General features: G+C 41.3%; 1 long non-coding RNA gene across 2 annotated transcripts in view; it reads right to left on the bottom strand.

Moving 5' to 3' along the window:
- Positions 1–903: 903 nt before the first annotated feature.
- The window catches only part of LOC119537669, a 74,855-nt gene continuing 53,965 nt past the window's right edge, over positions 904–21,793 (bottom strand). For both annotated transcript variants that reach the window (XR_005217453.1, XR_005217452.1), the window contains 3 exons: positions 19,604–19,725; positions 18,490–18,686; positions 904–1,572 (listed from right to left, as the gene is read on the bottom strand). This is a non-coding gene — a long non-coding RNA (uncharacterized LOC119537669). The remainder of the gene's footprint in view (positions 1,573–18,489; positions 18,687–19,603; positions 19,726–21,793) is intronic.

Here is a 21,793-nt window from a genome sequence, read left to right as displayed (position 1 = left end):
TCCTTGCTTGCAACCTGAAGAGCACCCAAATTCTCAAGTACTATGCCAGCCACAGAGATGGGATGAGAGTGAAAACTACTGAGCTGGGTGCCTTTCAGAGGACTGCATTTTTGTGCTGTGATGCAAGACCACATGGGAAGGTTCCTTTCCACATCCTTTTTGTTAGCTTTCTCTATGGCTCCCCAAAGGGGAGAGAACCTGGGGATCATTCCTGGGTTGCAGCACTTGAGATCATTTTTGTGCCATGGCAGATACTATAATAATAATGGTGATGGTTTTGCAACAAAGTTCTGTGGGGTCCATTGTCACCATCATCATAATCACCACTGCCACCATCATCATCATTATTATATATTGCCTCTAATAACATGTAACATTTGGGGAGCAACACCACTGGGCTGAGACCTGAAACATACCCTCTCTTCCCACTGAACATCTATCCTAAAAATGTCACTGAGATGATCAAGTCATAGAAACCCCAAGAAGAAAGATAATCCATACCTAGAAAGAAAGGCAGTGTAGGGGTGTGGAGAAAGGGGTGGGTTAGGCATTGAGGAAATGTGTCAACTCCTATGACCCTAATCAAGGCTCTTGTCTTTTTAAGGTTCTGATTTCTCTAATTTACTATCAAACAAAAAGGACAGATTGTGCTGAAATCCTTCCTGTATTTTAAAAGACCCAGAAGAACAAAAATTGGCTTTAGAAAAATCTGCTTAGTGGCCAATTTGCTAAAGCCACAGTTGGTAAGGTGGGGCATAACTTTCAGGGGCATCAGCTTCTGCAGATCAAAGGAGGATTTGAGGCAGTAAGTACACTCTTCCTACCCTGTTGGAGCTATTTGCTTATTTGGAAGGAGAGAATTGAACAGGCAAACAGGAAGGGCTAAGTAACATTAGGCTATTTATTTGCAAATATGTATGGTCCTGTGGTGACTGTATCTTCAGGAAGATATTGGATAGGAAAGAAGCAGCGGGGCTGGTCACAGCAGTTTATCGCCAAGCGTCCCTCATTTCTGGCTTTGAATCCTTCTGCACACAGCTTGGTGATAGCCTGAACTTCACCGAGGGGCTTATCTTACCACCTGTAGGAGGCTGGCTCAGGGGACCCCTGAGTATTCTGATGAGCGGTGAGCCTCTTCCCACTCTCCCTTCCAGGGTAAATAGAGTAGAGGGGTTGTCACATCCCCTAAAGGCTTTCAAGCATCATTTGGATGTCAGTTTCCCTTGAAAGGAAATAAATGTATCATGAGTTCTTCCTAGGAGGAGGCTTCTCTTTCTTAACCTTTTCTTTGCATGTTACTATCAGCTCGACTGTAGACATCGTTTGGATTTCACCAGCTTTTCCACTGACGGCCTTTTATTCCTTTCCAAGATTTTTTGGGTAACCTCGTGTTTAGTCACCACGCTGCCCACGTGACTCATGGCTGGGGATGTTAATCATGATCATGTGGTTAAGGTGTTGTCTTCCAGTCTTCTCTGCTGTAAACTTACACTCCCCTTCCTTCTTCCATTCATTAAAGTGAGTCAGCAGGTCCAGCCCACGCTCAAGAGGAAGAGAACTAAGCCCCACCTACTGGAGGGAAGATGGAAACATTATTTGTAATTCTTTTGTAAGGAAGATTTGTCCCTTCTCCCCCATTTATTTTTTCAATAATTTATTTATATCAGTATGAACTTAACCATATTTGTTTTAGATTTTGGGTTATAATTTAATATTATGTTATTTGTTTCTTGCTCAAAGTGTACTAGCTTTGGTCATTGGAGAACTCTTTGAGGTTGGCTCCTGGGTGCTTTTGATACGGGCTCTTTCTTTCCCTTCTCTCCTTCCTTCCTTCCTTCCTTCCTTTCTCCTTTTAAATGTTAGCACTTCCTTGCTTTCTGGCACTACAAGATGTTCCAACTCATCTTTTGTTTTCCCACCCCAGCTCTAGTATCAAGCATTTCTCCAAGGAACCCGGTTCCTTTTATTGGAGAAAGGAATATAGAAACCAGAGTCTGGGTGTTGCTGTGTGTGCTTCCTGGGGCATCACAGCTTCTAGGCCCTCTCCTAGCAAACCGAGCTAGGAAATATCTGTACATATACATATATGTCTACAATTGTTTATCTATCTATCCATATCACCTATCTATCTGCCTATGCATGTGTATGTACACCGCATACACACTCAAGTTTATCCTGATGTCTCTGGCACGTGTCCAAGGCCTCCTTCCAGCCTTCTTCTACCCCTCACTTACCAGGAACTCCTTTCTCTGACAGTGGGAAACCTGGCTCCCGTTATCTAAAATCTATTGACTTATTTGTTCCACTCTGAACTTCATTTTAAGTCTCCCTGTTCCTTCAGTCTAAATTGAGTGCCTCTGCTGTTATCTCCCATCACATCATTCACACTGCATTCGTAATATTCAGCACCAAGTTACTATCTATTTAACATCTGCCTCCAGCAATGGCAGGACAACCATGCCAACTTGCTCACTCCTCTATCCTCTGGGCTTTGTACTGTGCTAGTATTTGCTTAATAAATGAAAGAAGGAAGTAAGAAGATGAGTTAAAGTCATTGCTGACTTTCCAAAAATCCTGCCATCCAGTCCTCATTTATATCATTATCCCCATTTTCCAGATGAAAGGTTTTCCCTGACAACCGAATTTAAAGTGGGCTCTAGCACTCCATCACATCACCCTGTCTTATCATGTTCATAGCCATTACCACTATCTGCTGTTATCTCAATCATTTGCTTTCTGCCTACCCCCACCAGACAATAACTTCCATGCAGGCTTGTCTGTCTTATTTGCTACTGTATCCTCAAAAGGTATGTGATCCAAATCAGAGGCATGATAAAAATTCAAAGAATAATGGAGAAACTGCATGTTAGTAGCAAGTAGAAATGTTACCAGGATTATTGGTTTTCTTACATTACATCAATGCAGACACTAACCAGATGTGGGATTAGTCTTATTGGTTTTGAAATATTTTTATGGCCTTACCACAGAGGCGGAAACAAAAAACCCAAACAAAAAATAGAAAACTAAATTAAAACCTTAAATAGCCAGCGTTGGGCTTACATAAGAAAATTTTTAAAAGGTGTAGGTTTTCTAATTACAGAGACCACAGTTTGAGTCATTACTGCCTGGTTGTGGTTTTCTAACACTTTTCTAGAATGCTTTTCCTATTTGTTAGGGTAGCATGTCTGTGCAAACTGCTGTTTTATGCTCTTTCTCATTTTCCCTCCATCATTGCCTCCTCCCTCAAAGCTTATGAAACTTATGAAAATATATAAATCATTCAAAACACAAACTGGAGACTTGTTGGCTGAAGCAAAACGGGAAAAAATTTACGCAGGGCTGGAGATCGTGGGCAGGTTCATAGAATTCCTGAGTTAATAACTAGAGCCCTTGGTCTGGTTTCAGGTCTTTCCCTCTGGGTTCACCTCCTAGATCTGTAAATGGGCTCACATTTAGAGTTGAAGCTTATTAATCCAGACAGCCTTATACCAACTTCTTGAAAATTAAGACAGGAACCAGGATAAGGCTTGATCTGCTGCTGCCTGAAGAAATTGTTTCTTAAGCTCATGGTGTTCAACCCTGGAGGTACACCAGAATCTCCTGAATCACCAGAGATGCTTATTGAAAATACAGATTCCTGGAAATCACCTTACTCCTACTGACCTGGACTCCCCAGAGGTGGGGTCTTAGAATATAGACTTTAATCAAATTTCCCAGGTGATTCTCATGTCAGTGGCCAGCATTGGGCTGGACCATACATATACAATAATACTATAAGCAAGGTTGTAACATTATTGTCTAAACTGAATCATGCAATCTTTTTTCAGCAATTGGGACTCCGTTTATGTAAACACTAATAAATTAATTTTTAAATATTCTTGTTGAATTAAAGAAGTCAAACTTGGTTTTGACCATGTCCCACAGTAAGAAATATATTTGACCTGGGATTCTGGTATACACGTGCATACATATTTGTGTCGATGAGTATGTGTACAACCAATAAAAATTTCATAAAATAATACTAACTTTTCAGTATGTGATAAATACACACATAACATTAAATACAATATTATTGATGTTCAAATAGAAAATAGAAATAGTTCCACATAAACAATAAAAGAATATTCTAGTCACAATCCATAAAAAATGATTCCATAAACCACTAATGAATGAGTTGCAGGCTACAGTTTGAAAAACCCTGAAGTAGTCCCCACCACAATAGCCCCGTTTGTTAGTCCATGCATTGCAAGTACTCAAAAATAATAAAACTGCATTTTTAAAATCCAAAATTTAGGAAATATGCCCAAATTATAAGGTGCTAGTAAGTTCATGAAAGTGCTTCAAGTACTTTGGATGAAAAGAAGCAACCCAGTTATAACATTTTACTGTCTGCTGTCCCATTAACTTTAATATCTCACTTAAATTCACCCTACTTTCCAACCACCATTTGCCTTCTACTTAATAAATTCCTCCTCAGTATGGATAGGGTCCTGAGGTGTTATCTACTCTGTACTATTTACTCTGTAAATAATAGAGTAGAACTGACTCTGACAATAACTTTTAGACATAACACTATAATAAACTATCTGCTCCCTCCCGAGGTTCACTGACTCCTTTCACTCATTTGTGGGTCATTTCATAAAATAGGTACAATCCCCATTTGCCGTCCCCCATCTCCTCTGAAGCCCTACTTCATTCCTACTTAGCCTGTCCAAGTCAACTGCCCAGATCACAAATCTTTTCTTTTCACTTCCCCTATAAACACTACTGCATGATACTAGCTGTTCTCATCTGCCCACTTTCATTTGATTCTTTTATCTTCCCTTCATGTGATAAAGTTCATGGATCCAGGAACAATAACTTCACCTTGCTAAATAGTAATGTCAGAAATGCTGATAATGGTAAATTAAATTTATTCAATCCCTCCTCCAGCACTTTGGAAAGCCCCAACCTTATAAAAATACTTACATACAGAAAACTCTTGCTCTTTTAGACTAGAGGAAGTGGGGGGGGGCAAGTAGTACACATTTTTTAAATGAGTCACATACATTTAAGTAGGAAGATCAGTTTATTTTATTTCAAATACAATTAATAATAAAAATCTGGTTAAAAATTGCTGCCCACTGTAGATCCTAAGGGGCTTGCTTTAACTTATAAATAAATGCTTTATGCATGGCATGGTTGATTCTAAACTAATTTTAAATGCTAGTTATCATAAGTAATAATGGAGAGAGGTAACTTTTATCAGGCACTTGCTATGGATTATCCCAAAGCCTTACAACAGTGCATTATGAGTATCTTTATTTTTGAATGGGATAACTGAGACTTCGAGAAGGAACTTGCCCAAAGGAAAACAGCCAATATATCCTAGTATACAAACTCCGATTTCAGAACACTTGCCCTTACCACCCCCCCTTCTTAAAACTTTATTTATTTGTATTGATTTGCTTTGAAACTCCTCATAAACTTAATTTCATACCCTTCTCCAAATCGTTAGGAATGTGTTTGGAGCAAGAGTCGTTGTAGTTGATGAAATGATACAATAGTTGACTTAGGGTATGGGCAATGAATGAGTTGCTAGAAACAACTCCATCATTTTCACTTTCGAAAACAATTCTCCTGTGAACCTTTATTTTCAACTCATAAATATTACTAGATCAAGCCTTTGGGGATGTCATTTGCTCCCACCTCTCTTTGCCTCAGCAGAGAGTCATTTTGAAAAGTTTCAGCCGAAGCAGAGGTGCCCTTTGTGAGTTACAGACATAAGAAAAATTAACGTGCTTTGGTTTTCTTGTTTTGGTGCTTTTTGTTTGTGTGGTTTTTTTTTTTTTTTTTTTGGTTTTGATTTTAAAAAGCCAAATCCTTTTTCCCCCAGCTCCCCGTAAGTCATAAATAGCTTTTCTTTCAAAGTTCAACCTTGTCAGGTCGTTAATCCTCCATGAGGAAAAGTGCATGTGATAGGTTTAGAAAGGTTTCACTTTCAAATAAGAAAATTCTTAACTTTTACTTTCCTGTTCAGCCACGTTCCTCTCCATGGATCTGGAAGCCTCTAGGACTATGCACTGGAAAAGCTCCCACACAGGGCAGCTAAGCAAATCATTTGCTCTGTGACTGCTTGGCCACAGCCCTCCACTTTCTCCAGAAACAGAAGAGGTGCCCCCAGCATGGGGGAAAATCATGCTAGAGAGCAGGGCAGGATGGGAAAAAAATGGCAGCCTCTCGGGCTAACTGGCTTCCTGGGAGGATACTCATGGGGGCTGAAGAACGTAATTTAGTCCTCCAGTGTTTCTTGGTTATGCTATCCTTTAGATTCCTTATCCATCAGTTAACTAGGTTATTACTAAAATTGGATTTTTCAAGGCAGCTTTGGAAAGAGTATAGAGAAGGGGGATTTTTAAGTCCGGAGATCTGGTTTTGAATCCCAGCTCCAGTTTAGACAACTCACAGCCTTCTGAGCTGGTGCTTCCTCACCTATAAAAAGGATAATAATCCTCACTGCTGAGGATTTTTATGAGAATAATGATAGAAGTTGGCTGTAATGGTCTATGCTTTATGTGAGTTTCTTATTTTTATCCTCACAGCTGTCCTTGGAGGCATATATGCTGTTACTATCCTCATTTTACAGATGAGGAAACTGAGGCTAATAGAGATTAGAGAACCATGTGCCCAAATGAACAGAGTTAGTTCTCTAGTTAGCATGGTTTGTTCTAGGAGGCTGACTTCAGAGCCCATTCACCCAGCCATGACATATACCACCTCAGATGACAGCATAGTTGTAAAAGCATTTTGTAAACTGTAAAGGGCTGCACGAAAGGGGTTATTTGTGTTGTGCTATATCAATATGAGGCATGCTGAGTATAATGCCAGGCTCTAAGAGTGACCTCAAAATAACCCCAGCAGAGTACAGAATGCCATTAACCACTGGAAGGCAATTTTGTATAATGTAGTGGTTCTCAAACTTTGGCATGCTTCAGACTTACCTGGAAGGGTTCTGAAATACAGATAACCAGCCCTTTCAAATTCAGTAGGTCCAGGGTAGGGCCCGAGAATTTGCATTTCTAACAAGATCCCAGATAAAGTTGATCTAGCTGGCCAGGATCCACTGGTTTAGTGGATAAAAGCACAGCCTCTGCAGCCAGAAGGCTTAAGTTCAAACACCAGTTCTGCCACTGACTGATTTAACAAGTTCTCCTGTGTCTCAACTTTCTCATCTGTAAAATGGGAACCATGTTACTGTGTACCTTGTAGAAATTTGGTGAGGGTAAAAAGAGTATAGCACAAGCAAAGTCCCCAGAACAGGAATATAGGAAGCCCGTGGATCTGCTGTGCATGGAGAGACCCTGTCCTCTGCAGACCCAGCTTCATGTCCTTAAAGGAGCTTTGGTACCAAATCCTGTAAGAGTTAAGCATACAATCTTAATTTTGTGTCTTTTAAACCTATAATTTCCTTTTTCATTGGAGAGGGGATGAAGTAATGCTAACATGTTGGATCAGTCAGGGTCCCAACAGGAAACAGATGGTGCACTCAAAATAGGAAAAGTCTAGAAGGGTTTGTTTACAGAGGGTCTATTTTTAATGTGTGAGTGTTGGGGAGCCCCAAGGGAGAGTACAGAACCTGGGGCTTAATAGCAGCTCAGCCCCTACCATCCCTAGGTCAGAAGGAATGGTGAGACGAAGAAATAGTTACTGGAACCTGGAGAGAAAGAAGTCTTTAGGGTCAGCCGCCTTGAAAGAAGCCATAATCTTTAGATCAAGGAACATGACTGGCTCCAGGCAACCTGGCCAGAAGTGAGCCCAGGAAATTAATACCCTGATCCTCCCGCCTTGGCCAGAGCTCCCTACTTACTGCACCCAACTGCAAATCAGCAGGCATGGGAACTGGGGATGAATCCAGCACACACACATTGAGTATTTGCTATGAATTAGGCACCCATTTGATCGCTTTTACACATATTATATCTTTTAATCCTCACACCAGCTCTATGACTAGGTAAAAATAGTCTGCAAACTAAGCTTAAGTAACTTGTCCAATGCCACACTGTTTGGAAGTTGCTACTTATCCAAAGCCAGGCCATCTTGTTCCAGAGCCTGCCTTCTCAACAAGTACAATAGAGGAAGCCTCAGGAGAGAAGTAAAAGAAATTGACATGAGTATTCTTGGTTAGTATAAAAATAAATACTGCCAGTAGTGGTGTGGAAGACTGAATTATGTGCACACATGTAGGTGGGTTTGAACCCACTGTAAATAATACCTCTTGAAGATGTTATTTTTGTTAAGGTGGGGCCCATCTGAATGATGGTGGGTCTTAACCCAGATTCCTGGAGGCCTTATAAAGAGCTGGAAGGAGGAAGTCAGACAAAACCAGAAGAGCAGACAAGAAAGGAGAGGATGTTTCCATGTGTCCAGAGGCAAAGGCTAAAAGCCAAGGCACCCCAAAGATTGCCCGCAGTCAGCACCAGAATGCTACTGACCCTAGAAATACCTTGATTTGGACGTCAGGACTCTGAAACCATGAGCCAATAAGTGCTTGCTTTAACCCATTTTATGGTATTTGTGACAGCAAATCTCACAAACTAAGATAGATGGCTATGCGATAGCTGTGGGATCGCATCTGTCTTAAGTTTTAAAACAAAAATAAAGGAGACAACATCATCTGTACCCTCTGATTACAAGCTGGTAAAATATGCATATGATAATTGATGACAATAGCAAGAATAGAGCATGAGGATGAAGAACGGCTTTCTTTCCATTTTCTCTATTTTCTGAAGTTCTATAATGTGGCCAGATTGAACATACATCTTTTGAGCATAAAAGCAATCAAATAAAATTTTAAAAAATACAGTAAAATGAAGGGTGAACCAGACAATCTCCAAGTTCCTTTGAATGTTTTATGGGCCTACGACCTTGGTGTCAATCTCTCTCTCTCTTTCTCCTCTTTTAATATTAAAGCAATCATACAAATTTGAATAGAAGGCCATAGAATGCACGTCAGGCCTGTAGGACTCAGGCTTTAAGCAAACTCAAAAAGTAGGAGGGAAGTGATGGGAGAAACCATGGGGAGAAATTTGGAATAAAGTCCTGCAGTGTGGGAATAGTTGATTTTATCCTCCTGCTGCTTCTGATCCATCTTCTGTAACAGCTCCATGACCTTCAGAAAGGTCATAGAGATTTAGAAGAGGGCTGGGTCAAAACTCATCTAGGCAGATAGACTGATTTCTTAGCATACTTGGTGGAAGTTGCCTCTGGAGCCTTTGTTACTAGAAATGAGAGTGGGAGTGTCCCTCGAGGGCATTTTGCTCACAAGATGGGAGGTGGTGTAAATGGCTTAGAGGGCAAACCCTCAAGGTCAGAGTCTGACATTTCAGAGATGCCCTCCAATAGGCACCAAGCTCCTACACAGGTTAGGTCACCGTCCACAGGTGTTCACCTATAGAAAGGTAACATGCAGCATTGCTCTGTTACCACATCAAGTCAAGTCTCTGCCTTTCTGATTATGGATACAAATATGGGAGACTAACAGAAGACTAACCATCAAATATTAATACCATGAGGGTATCATTTCCTTTGTATTCTCTCTTGTTCACCACCCAGGTCTGAAGTGGTTCAGCTCTATTCTTAGTTGAGAGATGATCTAATCTGGCAAATTACCCAAATTTTGCTCAGCCTCTCTTCAGGGCACTAAGTCAATTATCATTCATGGTAGTTTGCTTTGTAGCTCTTCTAGAGTCATGTTTACATGAAAACAGTAAATTCACTCTACACAGGCAACATGTCTTCTTTTTTAAAACTATGCAGAATTCCCTGTGTAGGATTCTGTATTGGTGGCAGGCAGAGGTGAATATACCAAGAGGCTCATGAATCTTAATTTTTGTGGTCCCTCACTAGTAAGAACTCATTCCAAGGCCCTAGATTTTAGGTTTGTAAATTTTGCATTTAAAAAGAACTCCCTCAAATTGTGTACATTTCAGGTCCCATAAAACTTTCATCCACTCTTGAGTATAAAAGTAAAAGTTTCATATTGTTTTGAGGTCTAAAATTCCACTGTATTGGAATAACAAAAGCATATTATTTCCCTGGAAGATATGTTTTCCGTTCTCCCTCCCTGCTTCTTTATCAAGTAGTCAATAAATAGAATGAAAAGAGGAACTTTTGTTACCTGAACAATAAAAGTAACTGGCAGACTTTACTTCAGTTAGGGAACAGGTTTGGGCAGAGCTATAGAGAAAGCAAAGGGTGAAGATGGAGCAGAGATATCTAACAAGGCACTGAGTTCAGCACAGGTTGGTTACAAAGTCAGCTTTGGGTGTGAATCCCTTTTACCCCTATTATGTCTTGCCTATGCCAAGACACCCAAACATTGGAGCCTCAGTTTCCTCATTTATAAAATAAGAATGGCAATACCTACCTTTCAGGGTTTTTCTGAAGACAAAGTGAGATAATGTATGTAAAATGTTCAGTGGTATCTGACACATCGTGACTTCTCTGTAAACAGTAGCTGCTGCTATAACCATTAAATAAGAAAAAAAAATGGACAATCTCAATGAAATGTGAAGTTCAATATCATGTCTACTTAATAACTTATATGATTCCTTTGTCCCTACCTTTCTCAGGTCTTTAATCAGCTCATCATAATAGCTATTGTGACTTGTAAGTATCTTATAAATGGAAAAGTATGCTGAAGAATTAAGACCAGAAATGAAAAGTGACTTGCCCACGTTGACATAACAAATGGAGTACAAAATCAGAATCATGACTTAAATTCCTAGGGAGCCCATGAGAAAATGCATTTCAACTTACACTAAATGAACATCTAATGTGTATAATGCACTCTACCGGTCCTAGGAGGGAATAAAAAATAAGAGAAAGACTCTACTCTCAAATCTCAAAGAACTTACAGTATACCCTAGCAGGTTTTCCAAAACTAGTTCTTTCCATGCAATAATAGTTAACAAGTGTTATGTGAAAAAGTATTCTGTGGACAAATAAATTTCAGAAGCTTCAGGTTAAGCAAAAGTAAACAGATGACTGTACACCTTCTCATGGCCTTTAATAATGCAGACATGCTTTACCAACCTTTAAGAGAAAAAAAAAAGTATGCAGCACTTCCCAAACTTATTTAACCATAGAATTCTTTACTAATGAAGAATTTCATGTATCTAGTGTTCCAGGAGGATGCTTTGGGAAACACTGGATTAGACAACTACAGCAAATACACAAATGACTCCAAGAAAGATTAAGTGGTACTCCATATGTTATAAAGGTGGAGTAGAGCAAGTGTCATGAAGATTGAGTTTCTGGGAAGGCTTCAGGGAAGAGGTATGATTTCATTGGGACCTCAAAGGATGGATCAAATTTGGTGGGAATGATACCCAAGTAAGACTGTTCCAGGTGGCAAGACTAGCCCAAATCAGGAAGGAATGAGGCCAAAAGTGTAGAACAAGGAATTGGCTTCTTTAGATTCACTCATAAAATGTTTGTCAAGAATGCAAGAGAACCAAGTCAGAGAGATGGGGGAACCATGTTACGGAGTAGCATGAAAACCATGGCAAAGTCATCAGCAATAATTGAGCAGAGATTGACCTGCACTTTAGGGAGAAAATTCTGACCAAGTGTGACAACTGAATGGGAGTGGGGACAGGTAGGAGGCGGGAAGACCAGGTAAAAGTTATGTCATTAATCTAGGCAAGAAATAATTATGTCCCAAACTAAGGATGTAACAACTAAGAAGTTGGGGGCAAAGCATTTTGGAAAGAAACGTGTTAAAGATAAAATTAAGGTGATTTGGGGGCTTCTGTATGTCTCATCATCTTGAGTGACATCTTTTTATAATCATATGTGGTCGAATAGTATATACTGAGTTTAAGAGATGGAACTCAGTCTAAGCTATTCTCTGCTAGCATGGTGTGAACTGAGAGAATGTGGTCAAGATGCTAATGGACAGGTACCTAAATTCTCACAAGAGAAGATTCCATGGGAAGGAACCATTGAAACAGTGTAAGGCCAAAGAATGACAGATTCCTCTTATTCCCCAAAAGATGACAATCAGATGAAACTGACCGGGAGGTAGAGCTGAAATCCAATGTGCATTTCTCTTCCTTGACACTCATGGCAGCCAGTGAGGGTCCCTGAGACACCACTCATTTAGAACTCAAGTTTCTGCAAACCAGAAACCATATCTGAAACTGTTCCCCTCGCTGTACCACAGTGAACCCTTACCTTTAATTGGGGGCAATCGAAGCCCCCAGTCTCTGTTGTCTTGCAGATTAGTTGGACATGGTGCTGCATGTGGTGGTGTGAATTTAATTGGGCCGAGGCAGCAGGCTCTCTCAGGCTGGAAGAGCCAATCAAAGTGCAGGCCTTGGCAAGAGAGATGGTGGCTCCAGCCTCTGCTCTCCCTGTGAGCGAGTCGCCCTCCCTGGATTCAGTGTGGCCACGCGGGGACTTATGTTTCCTTCGGATCCTGTGTTCTCTCCAGTTCTCGCTTCCAGGAGCTGAGGTCTGTGCCAGAGCAGGGATACTAGACACTTCTGTCCTCAGGGAACTCGGGTTTGCACCCATTCATTTATTCAAAATGCATGTGTTTTTAGTGTCCCTGTGCAAGGAACTGTGCTTCAAGGAAAGAGAAAAGTAAAAGGCAGAACGTAGCCAAATGGAGGTGGAGATTCAGGAGTTTGAGAGATCACGTCTAAAATGAGAGCAATCAGGGAAGTGATTTTTGAGATGCTCTTGAAGACTAGGAAGGATTTTAATAGGCAAGGATGAAAAGAGGGCATTCTGTAGGAGAGAAATAGTATAAAGAAGAAAATTGTAGGCAATAAGTTAAAATTGTATTTGGGGTCCAGTATAGTAAGCCAAACTGAGGACATCATGTGACTTGTTCCCTACGGTTTCTGCCTGAATTCTGTGAATAGATGGACCCTGGGTTATTTGCAAGACTGATAAAGCAGCAATGATCTTATTTATACTTTATGGAGAATTTGCATGATATAAAAGGGCTTTAAAGAATTAACTTGGCTACAGAACAATGTACAAACTCAAATTAGAATTTAAAACATAGACACACAAATTCTAATTGTCCTATAGGAAGAAAAAATTGATTTATCAGCAGTTGTCCCTAATTAGACAAGTCCACTCCACTGTCTGACTACCCAGCTGGCAGACACAATAATCTTTACACATCAATACTTGGCAGAAAAAAAACTACCATTCGTTTTAAATCTCCAAGTTTGTTTTGGAAGCATATATACTTCTTTGGATAAAATGAGATACTTTCTGAATGATAAATTTCAGTTGATTAATGTACGCAGGCTTCAGTTTAATAACTGTTGAATAAAAATTTATTTGGCTATTGTTCAATGTTAATAAATGTTTTAAAGAATAAATTGGCCTGTATTTATGCCTGGCTATTAGCTCTCTTGCTGGTTATTATCCACTAATGTAACTCTTTAGATTTCATGTGATATTTATCCTTGTTTATCTTCACAGTTGTGGCTTAGACCTTCGGCATTTTCATTCTTGCAGATTCTCAGAGCTCTGATCTAGTGTTAACAATGACTTCTTTCTCCTGCACAATTGGGCTTGCTCACGTCACTATCTACTCAAATGAAGCTACTCGGCACTCATTTCTCTAAGCCACGGTGTCCACTTGGTTTCCATTTCAATGTCCCTCATAGCTTGCTGCAAACCACAGTTCCCTGGGGTGACAGACACCTGTTGAGGGGACTTCTTGTCTGAGACACCCCAAGAATATGTAGTTCTCTTCCTGGTTCTTTATAGTAATGAGCACATCAAAGAGTACATTTAATGAGGAAAAATCTGAGGGATAAGAGCAGAGTAAGGTGCTGAGAGTGTACAGCTGACTGATGGTGCTACATGCCAGCCCTCTGGTGGAACTTCTTTTCCACTTGAACCCTTCAAACAGGTGTCTGCTCCTTTAAGAGACTCCAGTGAGAATTCAATAATTGTCTCTGTGGAAAGTACGAGTTCCCCCTAGTGCAGCGTGATAAATCACGGATAATAATAGCTCTTTCCAAAATAATCCTTAGGCAGAAGCAAAATCCAACTGAGAAGGTTGTTCAGAGTCAAAACGTGGGACCTGGATCTGTCTTTTATTTAGCTCTATAAATACAGTGTTTCCTTTGTCACTGCTGTTGACATAATGTATTATTATTACTATTCAGCGATTATCCCCTTAATGCCTGTGTTTTTTGTCTCTTCATTTCCTGCCAGGCCTTCACTAAATGAGCTGACAGTCCACTTTTAACCCTTCTCCTTCAGCTGACTAGATTATAGGCCCAGATCTCACCACTTTTCCCACCAAGAGTCAGTACCAGACTTCAGGGAAATTTCTAGAAACAATACCCTAGAGTAAGTGGAGCAGATCCAAGATTCTCAATTTTCACTTCATGGTGGCAGAGATTACTAGAGATGGGATTTTATTTCCAGGCATAAAAATAATAATAATCCTCATATTATTTGTTGTCATTTTCCCATTGTAAGAACAAGTTGAACCATTTATGTCTATACATGGGGATGCTAAGAATGACTTCCAGCACTTTTCTGACTGTGACTTACTGTCTTGAATTGGCTGGAACAGGTTCTAGAGCGTTTTAATTTGCAGAGACTTGGAAGTTTTACCAGAAGGGTGTGCAGACAAGGAGTGGTTCATTATCCTATTCACATCTACACCTGTGGATACAGTGGAACTCTCTGGAAGATCTGGCACCCCATCCTAAAGGATCCTCTACATATCTGCCTACAAAGTTTGTTCTGTTCTCTTGGGTAGCTTTAACAAAGCATTAATTCTAAATTTCTACCATCCCAGGTAATTACCTTACCCATAAGTCTGTGCTTTGCTTCTTTTTGATTTATGGAGCAAACTAGAATCATAATTCTATTTTAAAAGATCATAAGGCAGATTGTTTCGTTTTCCTTCTTTAGAATGTAATTATTCCTAATTCCACAATTACTTTGCAAAGTGACAGTGTAGTGATTAAGAATGCTCACTTTGAGCAAATTTTTCGTATCACCAAACTATAAAAATTTAACTTCCTCGTAAAATTATGACGTTTTGGGGTAGTTTTTATTAGACAACTTTGGGACTTGAAAATTCTTTGTGACTAGTTCTCCCATATTCCAGCACATATATAATTATAATTAATTGCTTCTCTGCACATTTCCCTTTTCTCTGGAAGGAAAGAAACAGTTTGGGGAAAAATAAGAACTGTAGGAAAATCAAGGAAGAGCCATTTTCTTTGTTAACTGGATGAGGCTGACTGCCTGTCTAGGGTATAGTCAGCATTTCAATCAGCCCATCTTTTCAAGTCATGGCTCCAAACAGCTGGCATGTGCTATGAGAACATGGGCTAGGATAAAAGGCCATGGCATTGGCTGGCTTCAAAACCATCAATTAGTCTCTCTCTCTCTCTCTCATTGTCTCTCTCATACATACACACACACACACACACACACACACACACACACTTGGAATAGGAAATGAACTATCACAGAGTCTGCCATTTTGCTGGAGAGCATGAATTTTACAACCATGTGAACTAACAAACCTTCTCTGCACCCCAAGTCAGGAAAAACTTGGGAAAACAAGTAGCCTCATCTCTCAAATGTGTGTCTCACAGTGACCCAGTATTTACTGTGCACACTGATGATTTGGAAAATCAAGCTTCAAGGCTCTGAATCCTCACCCCAATATAAGCTTGTGAGTGGGGATGAGAGAGACGATTCAGACCTCAAGGCATGCTTCCAAAGAGCCCATGGCTGTCCAAGGAATGGATTTGCCTGGTGTTGGCTTTCTCCATTCACCAAAACTAAATTAGCCTCTGCAAGTTAAGAAGACGGCCATGTGCCTTGCTGAGCCAATTACAACAGAAGATTCACAGAAAAGCCTGGCATTCGGTGGAGACCAGAGAGATGAGGAATTCCTCATACATGGCTCTCTTAATTATCTGAGGTTCAACAAACTCTGGGTAACCTTCCCTTCATTATCTCTGACCCTTGCTTTCTGACTTCGGACAATAGAATTTGAAGCTGAAAGCTGGGTGAAGGGCAGCAGCCTATCCTCAGACATTTTCCAGGAGGAAGTGCCAGAGAGCTTGTGAAACTTCTGTTTTAGTGAGCCCAATAGGTGGGGATAATAATAGCTCACTGCCTTGCATGTGCATGTGTGTGTGTGTGTGTGTGTGTGTGTGTGTGTGTATCTTAAAGGCGCTAAGTGCTTCCTAGACATTATCTCATGCAGCCTCACAGTTTCCTGGTGAGGCAGGTGAAAAGCTCCAAGGCCCATCTCACGTGCGTTGAACTACAGCAACAAAAGTCAACCCACACAAAACCTCAGAGGAAGTCATCAGGGCTCAGTGAGTTGTTCCGTTTGATGCTCTAAGATCTGATTGACAAATCCAGACTAAATCCCTACTGTGGACCTCAAATTGGTCCAAGTGAAAAGGATATACTGGAAGAATGGGAGACAGTATTGAGGATCTAATACTTTTAGATCAGGAGATACAACATTTGCATGTAAAGCACCTAGAGAAGAAAAGAGGGCAGCGTATCGCCATGTGTAGAGACTTTAATTGCTGCTGAAGTCCTCACCGTTCAGCCTCAAGGTCATGCTTTGGTAGGGGGTTGTTGAGGTCCTTACTGGGTCACTCATAAACCATTCAGGATGCGTGGGCTTCTCTATGGGATCACTGGAGTGACTTCTCTTAAAGCAAGACTTCGGTGGTTTTGATTTTGAGATTCTGGAACTGCTCTCAAGGTTTGATCTCCCTTGGAATCCTCCAGCCCAAGTCCCCAAGGACAAACACATGCCCTGGAAACTGCATACAGCCCCTCAGAAATGCACTTGGCACCCCTGGATGTCCTGGTGTGGTGGCTGATGGCCTCCAGTTGGGAGGGCGCGCTTCTCCCCGTGAACTCACACGCCGCGGTTCTTCCATTAATGAGCCCATGGGTCACCCCAAAAGGCAAAGGTGGAGACCGACTTCGTGCCGCCCTCCATCTCCCGCCCCAGGGTTGCGGAGGGGAGCCTGGAGGGCCCCGCTGGGCAGGGAGAGGCGGTCCCCCCTGTCTCTCTGTCAAAAAATAAAATAATAATAATAATAATAAAGTTGATGATGAAAAGCCCATTATGCCTTGAGGGGGAAAATAGCATTTCCATTCTAAAGTCTATACAAAGCATCAGGACATCTTCCGATAGAAAATGATGAACTTGCACGTCGCCAAGTTCAAAGACTATTTAATCAAAGCCTTTAAAAAATTCAAACCTAATCATGAGATGTTAAAAAACATATATAAAAGCAGATAAGATGAGAGTTTGGCTGCATGACCAGAATCTGAAAATCAGAAAAGAGCCTTTAAGATTCTTCCACGGCAAAGGAAATGTGTCCTTTTCTTTTTTCTCTTCCTCAGCAATCCAGTTTATTCACCACAGAGGGTATGTGATAGGACTTGGAAAGGATGGACAGACAGACAGCCCAGAGGACTGGGGGGCTCTCTGCAGTCTCTTGCTCTCCAGATGGCTGATCATCTCCGTTTTCTTATTTTGATTCATTTTATATATGACTTTTAAAAGAAAGACAGAAAAGAGAGAAATTCCTCAAGATATGAACGAATAGGTGCCATGGAAAGAATAAATGAGATCTGAGAAGGATGTGGGTCTCCCTTAACTATCCTCTGGAGAAGCTCGAGGGTTTGGATCCTCACTCTTAAGCTGGGAACAGCTTCCCAGGAGGTTCCCTGCAGAGAGAGGGGCCCCAAAGAAAGCCCATAGAGAAAACCAGGGTGGACACAACACAACAATGACAAGATCTAGCTTTAGGGTGAGCCAAGAGTTCAATGCCAATGATGTTTTTCAATTGTTCCTATTGCTAACGTGTCAGAGCAATTGTAGGTCATCAGTACAAAGCAATAAACAATGGGGAATAACACCAGCATCTGCTAGGTGCCAAGCATGAGTGAAGCACGTGCAAACATTATATCTAATCCCCTCAACAATCCCTCAAGATGGGTACTATTCAACCTTATTTTGTCTAAAGGATCAGAAAGGGTAAGTACTTTAGGAACTTAGTTAGAAAGAGCAAGGCTGAAATTCATCTCAAATCCACATGATTTCAAAGTCTTTGCTGTTTTATGAATATGAGGACCCCCTTTCTATATTCAAAAGAAAAAAAATTCTAGAAATTCTACAGCAAAGTAGTTGCACATTCATGTATGCAGCCTATAGGCAATACTTGATATGCATGTACATTCCAAGGCCCATAGCAATCTCCCCACCCCCAAAGGCTGCTGTCCCTCATCTTGAAGAATTTATTATCAAAAACCTTTGGAGAAAAGCCCACGTGAGTGATGGCAAAGCTTCCTGCATCCCCACTCACATGGTACCGCGCTATCAAAGAGGAGAGGGTCACCTGGCAAGAAGGCGGCCAGTGGTAGCAGCAAACCCCATCCCTCTTGGAATTCCCTCCAGCTTTTTACCTTTGTGTACTGTCCTTTTCCTCCAACATGTTTGCCAGATGACTGCCTTCTTGCCTTTACTCTTCAGCTTCCCTCCATTATGGCAGCCACTGTTGTTTAACCAGATTTCACCTTTAAGAAAACCATGGGATAATCTCCCAGGCCTCATACCCTGCTAAGAAGGATTTCAGGAACAGCTTCAAGGATAAGAAAAACACCTGAAATATAACAGCATACAAGTTCATCGAAGGAATATATACACACATATATATATAGGCATGCATGATATGTACAAACACATGCATGATATATATTAATAGGATTCATTATTATAGTATAAAATGTGTAGATGTACTAAGGGAATGGGGAAAATGGGGGAATGGTAGCCATAAGAAGGTATTTAACAGGTTTTACTGGTGGAAAGAAATGAGTTATAGGCAGATTTTGAAAGGAGAAGAGCAGATAAAATGAACCCTCCTGCTTTGAGAAATATTCAAGTGGTAGTGAAACAGTTGCATATAGGACACGAGTTTTGATATGTTTACAATTTAACTGAGGACAGAGGAATAATCCATGTTGAAGGAAGGAAGGGAGGAAGGAAGGAAGGGAGGGAGGGAGGGAGGAAGAGAGAGAGAGCCTATAAATGTCACGGCTAAGTTTTGTGTTACATATATCCTATGTTTTTTCAACATCACCCTCCCAGGAAAAGGATGAGTCTGCAGAGGAAGGAAAAGGATGCAGGCCCAAAGCTGCATCTTCTTTGGGCTTCCCATCCCACCTTCTTCTGCTGCCAAGTCCAGGCCAAGCAAAGCCAAGCAGGAGCCACAAGCAGGACCCATGATCCTGAGTGCACACTGCTTTGGAAGTCACAAATATGCCAACCCCTCTTTGGAAAAGGATAAAAGGTGAACATAAGAAATGCCCCACTGTCTGCATGCATCTCAGTCTCTCTCTTGCTCAGATCTGTCCCCTCTGAGGAAGGGCATGAGGACAAGTAGCCTCTTGAAGGGGAGGATGGGTCCAGGTTTGGTTCTGCATTCTTTGCGCAGCAGCGCCTGTACCCAATGCCTTAACTCCAGGGGAGAGATGAACCCTGCAGCTCTCTGTCAGCTGATTCTGGGAAACAACCCATTACCTGAGGATCTCATGGTACTTTGGATACATTTCAATGCCAAGGCCTCCCACGGCTATGGAGAAGTTGCCTTTAATCTTCTCAGGTCACATATGAAGAATCACAGGCACTCAAAGATGATGGATCTGAACCAAAAAGGAGTCATGTAGAATGAGACGTACTTATCTCGACAGTGCTTCTTGCTCCTTTCTCATCTTGGTGGCTAGATCTGATTGGGGGAGAGAAGGCTGCCCAGGTTTACTGAGTATTTCTCTGAATTAAACCTTTCCATGTTCATGATCTCATTTAATCCCTGCGACAAGCCTTCAGGGTAGATAGTATTGTTATTATTCTTACTTTATCAAGGAAGAAACTCCCTTGTGTACTATCAAACAGCCAATGGGGGGTTGATAAAAGATCAGATCAGTCTGATCCAAACCCCCGACTTTTTCCACCCCAATATGCTGTCAAGACTGATCCTCGAACAAATTTAGCATAAAGAGAGGTATGTGTGATCCCTAGAGGGGGAAAAAAAGGCCCTTTGGAAAAGGGATGTCTGCAAAGTGCAGGTTTGATGAATAAAGAGTTCAGTACAGGCTGCTACATGATTTGTGGAGGGAAAGCCAGAATCCTGAGCCGAAGTTGGGCCCAAAAAATGAGACTTGTCAAGCAATGCCCTGAGGACGTAGTAAGTCACACCACGTTGGGTTACACAACATCAACACACATGTGGCCGAGGACACAGTTCCTTTGACCTTCAGCAAAATAGTGAAGTAGGAAAAGTTTGACCTTCATGTGCTCTTCCACCCACCTCATCACCGTTTCTCCCCACCTTTGTTTTAAAGGTATATTCCCAGAAAAATCTTTTGCCAATATTTTTTGTTAGAGGTGCATGGTCTTCATTTATGCTCTGCTCCTAATCTTGGATCTTTTCTTCCATCCTTCTCACCTTGCTTCTTGCTCTCTGTAATATTCCCCTACTTCCTGCTCTAATTTCTCATCTGTTTTTCTCTCCTGACAGTGAAAGGACAATAAAAGGGTAAGAATGGGAAAGATCCCTTGCATCTCCCTGAGTGATTCATTATTTGATTTTTTTCATTACATTCTTTGAATGAGCTTCATAGTAACCAGATATGCCATTTGTTTCAAATGACCTTTTGATATGTTGGACTGTCTAATAAGCATTTCATAGCATCTTCATTCCCCTTTCTCCATTTCACAAATCTGATGGTTGGGTTTCAGATAAAGAGAGAAGGAAAAGAAACGAAGGAGAGAAAAGTTTTGCCGAAAGGCCAGACACCCAGCTAACAAACCCTTGCCCATTGCTTTGGCTATTCAGGCTCTCATAGGCAATTCAGTGTTTTGTGTACACACACATACGCACACACACACGCACACACACACATCCATACACATTTCATAGGTAAGAGGAATGTCAGAGTTTCAAAGGTACAAAATTGTGTAGACCAGCCCCTTCCCTTTAAAAATGAAGACACAGAGAAGCAAAGCGACTTGCTAAGGTCATAAAACAGCTGATGGTTAAACTGGGACTAAAATTCAGGCATCCCAACACCCGTTTTTCAGTGTTCTTTCTACTGACCCTCTAAAGATGGAACCTTGAATCTTTCTAACTTCCCCTTTAGTAATTGTCTAGGGCTCTATTATCCAGGAACTTGTCTGAAGTCTTCTTGAAGCTATTTCTGTTTCCAGTGTCATGATCCCAAGCAAGAGCCTGAAGCCACTGGGACGGGGAAGATGGGGATATGAACAGTTTTATTTTCGTACTCTCTCAGATGCATGACCTCATTCCTTCTGCAGGAGTCAGAGGCCTTGCGACTTATGAGAGAGATCTAGAGGCAAAGGGCTTTGTTTGGGCGGCCTCCTGGCAAGCTGTTTGTTAGAATTTCCCTGGAAATGAATGACTATTCTTTCCACAAATATAAAGGGTACTCCAGCCTGCCCCGGTTCCTGAACACCTGTCCAGTTCTTACATCATACAAAACAGTGAGCTCAGAGTGAGAGTGGCAAGTAAGCAGGTATCCCCGCCGGGGACCCAGCTTTCTTCATAAACCTCATTCGCTCTTGGCAGATTTGGGGCCGTCCTGTCCAACCAGCCCCTAAATATTGTGGAAACAGCTGACTCCTTGACCAGGACAAGGTCATGGGGGATCCAGAAATAAGACCCCGGGGTCCAGATCCCCAGACCAAGTGAGC

Source organism: Choloepus didactylus, chromosome 6 (genome assembly GCF_015220235.1).
Source record: "Choloepus didactylus isolate mChoDid1 chromosome 6, mChoDid1.pri, whole genome shotgun sequence".
NCBI classification, from domain to species: Eukaryota; Metazoa; Chordata; class Mammalia; order Pilosa; family Megalonychidae; genus Choloepus; species Choloepus didactylus.
Note: the sequence above shows the minus strand (reverse complement) of the source record. Positions and strands in the feature narration are given on the sequence as shown.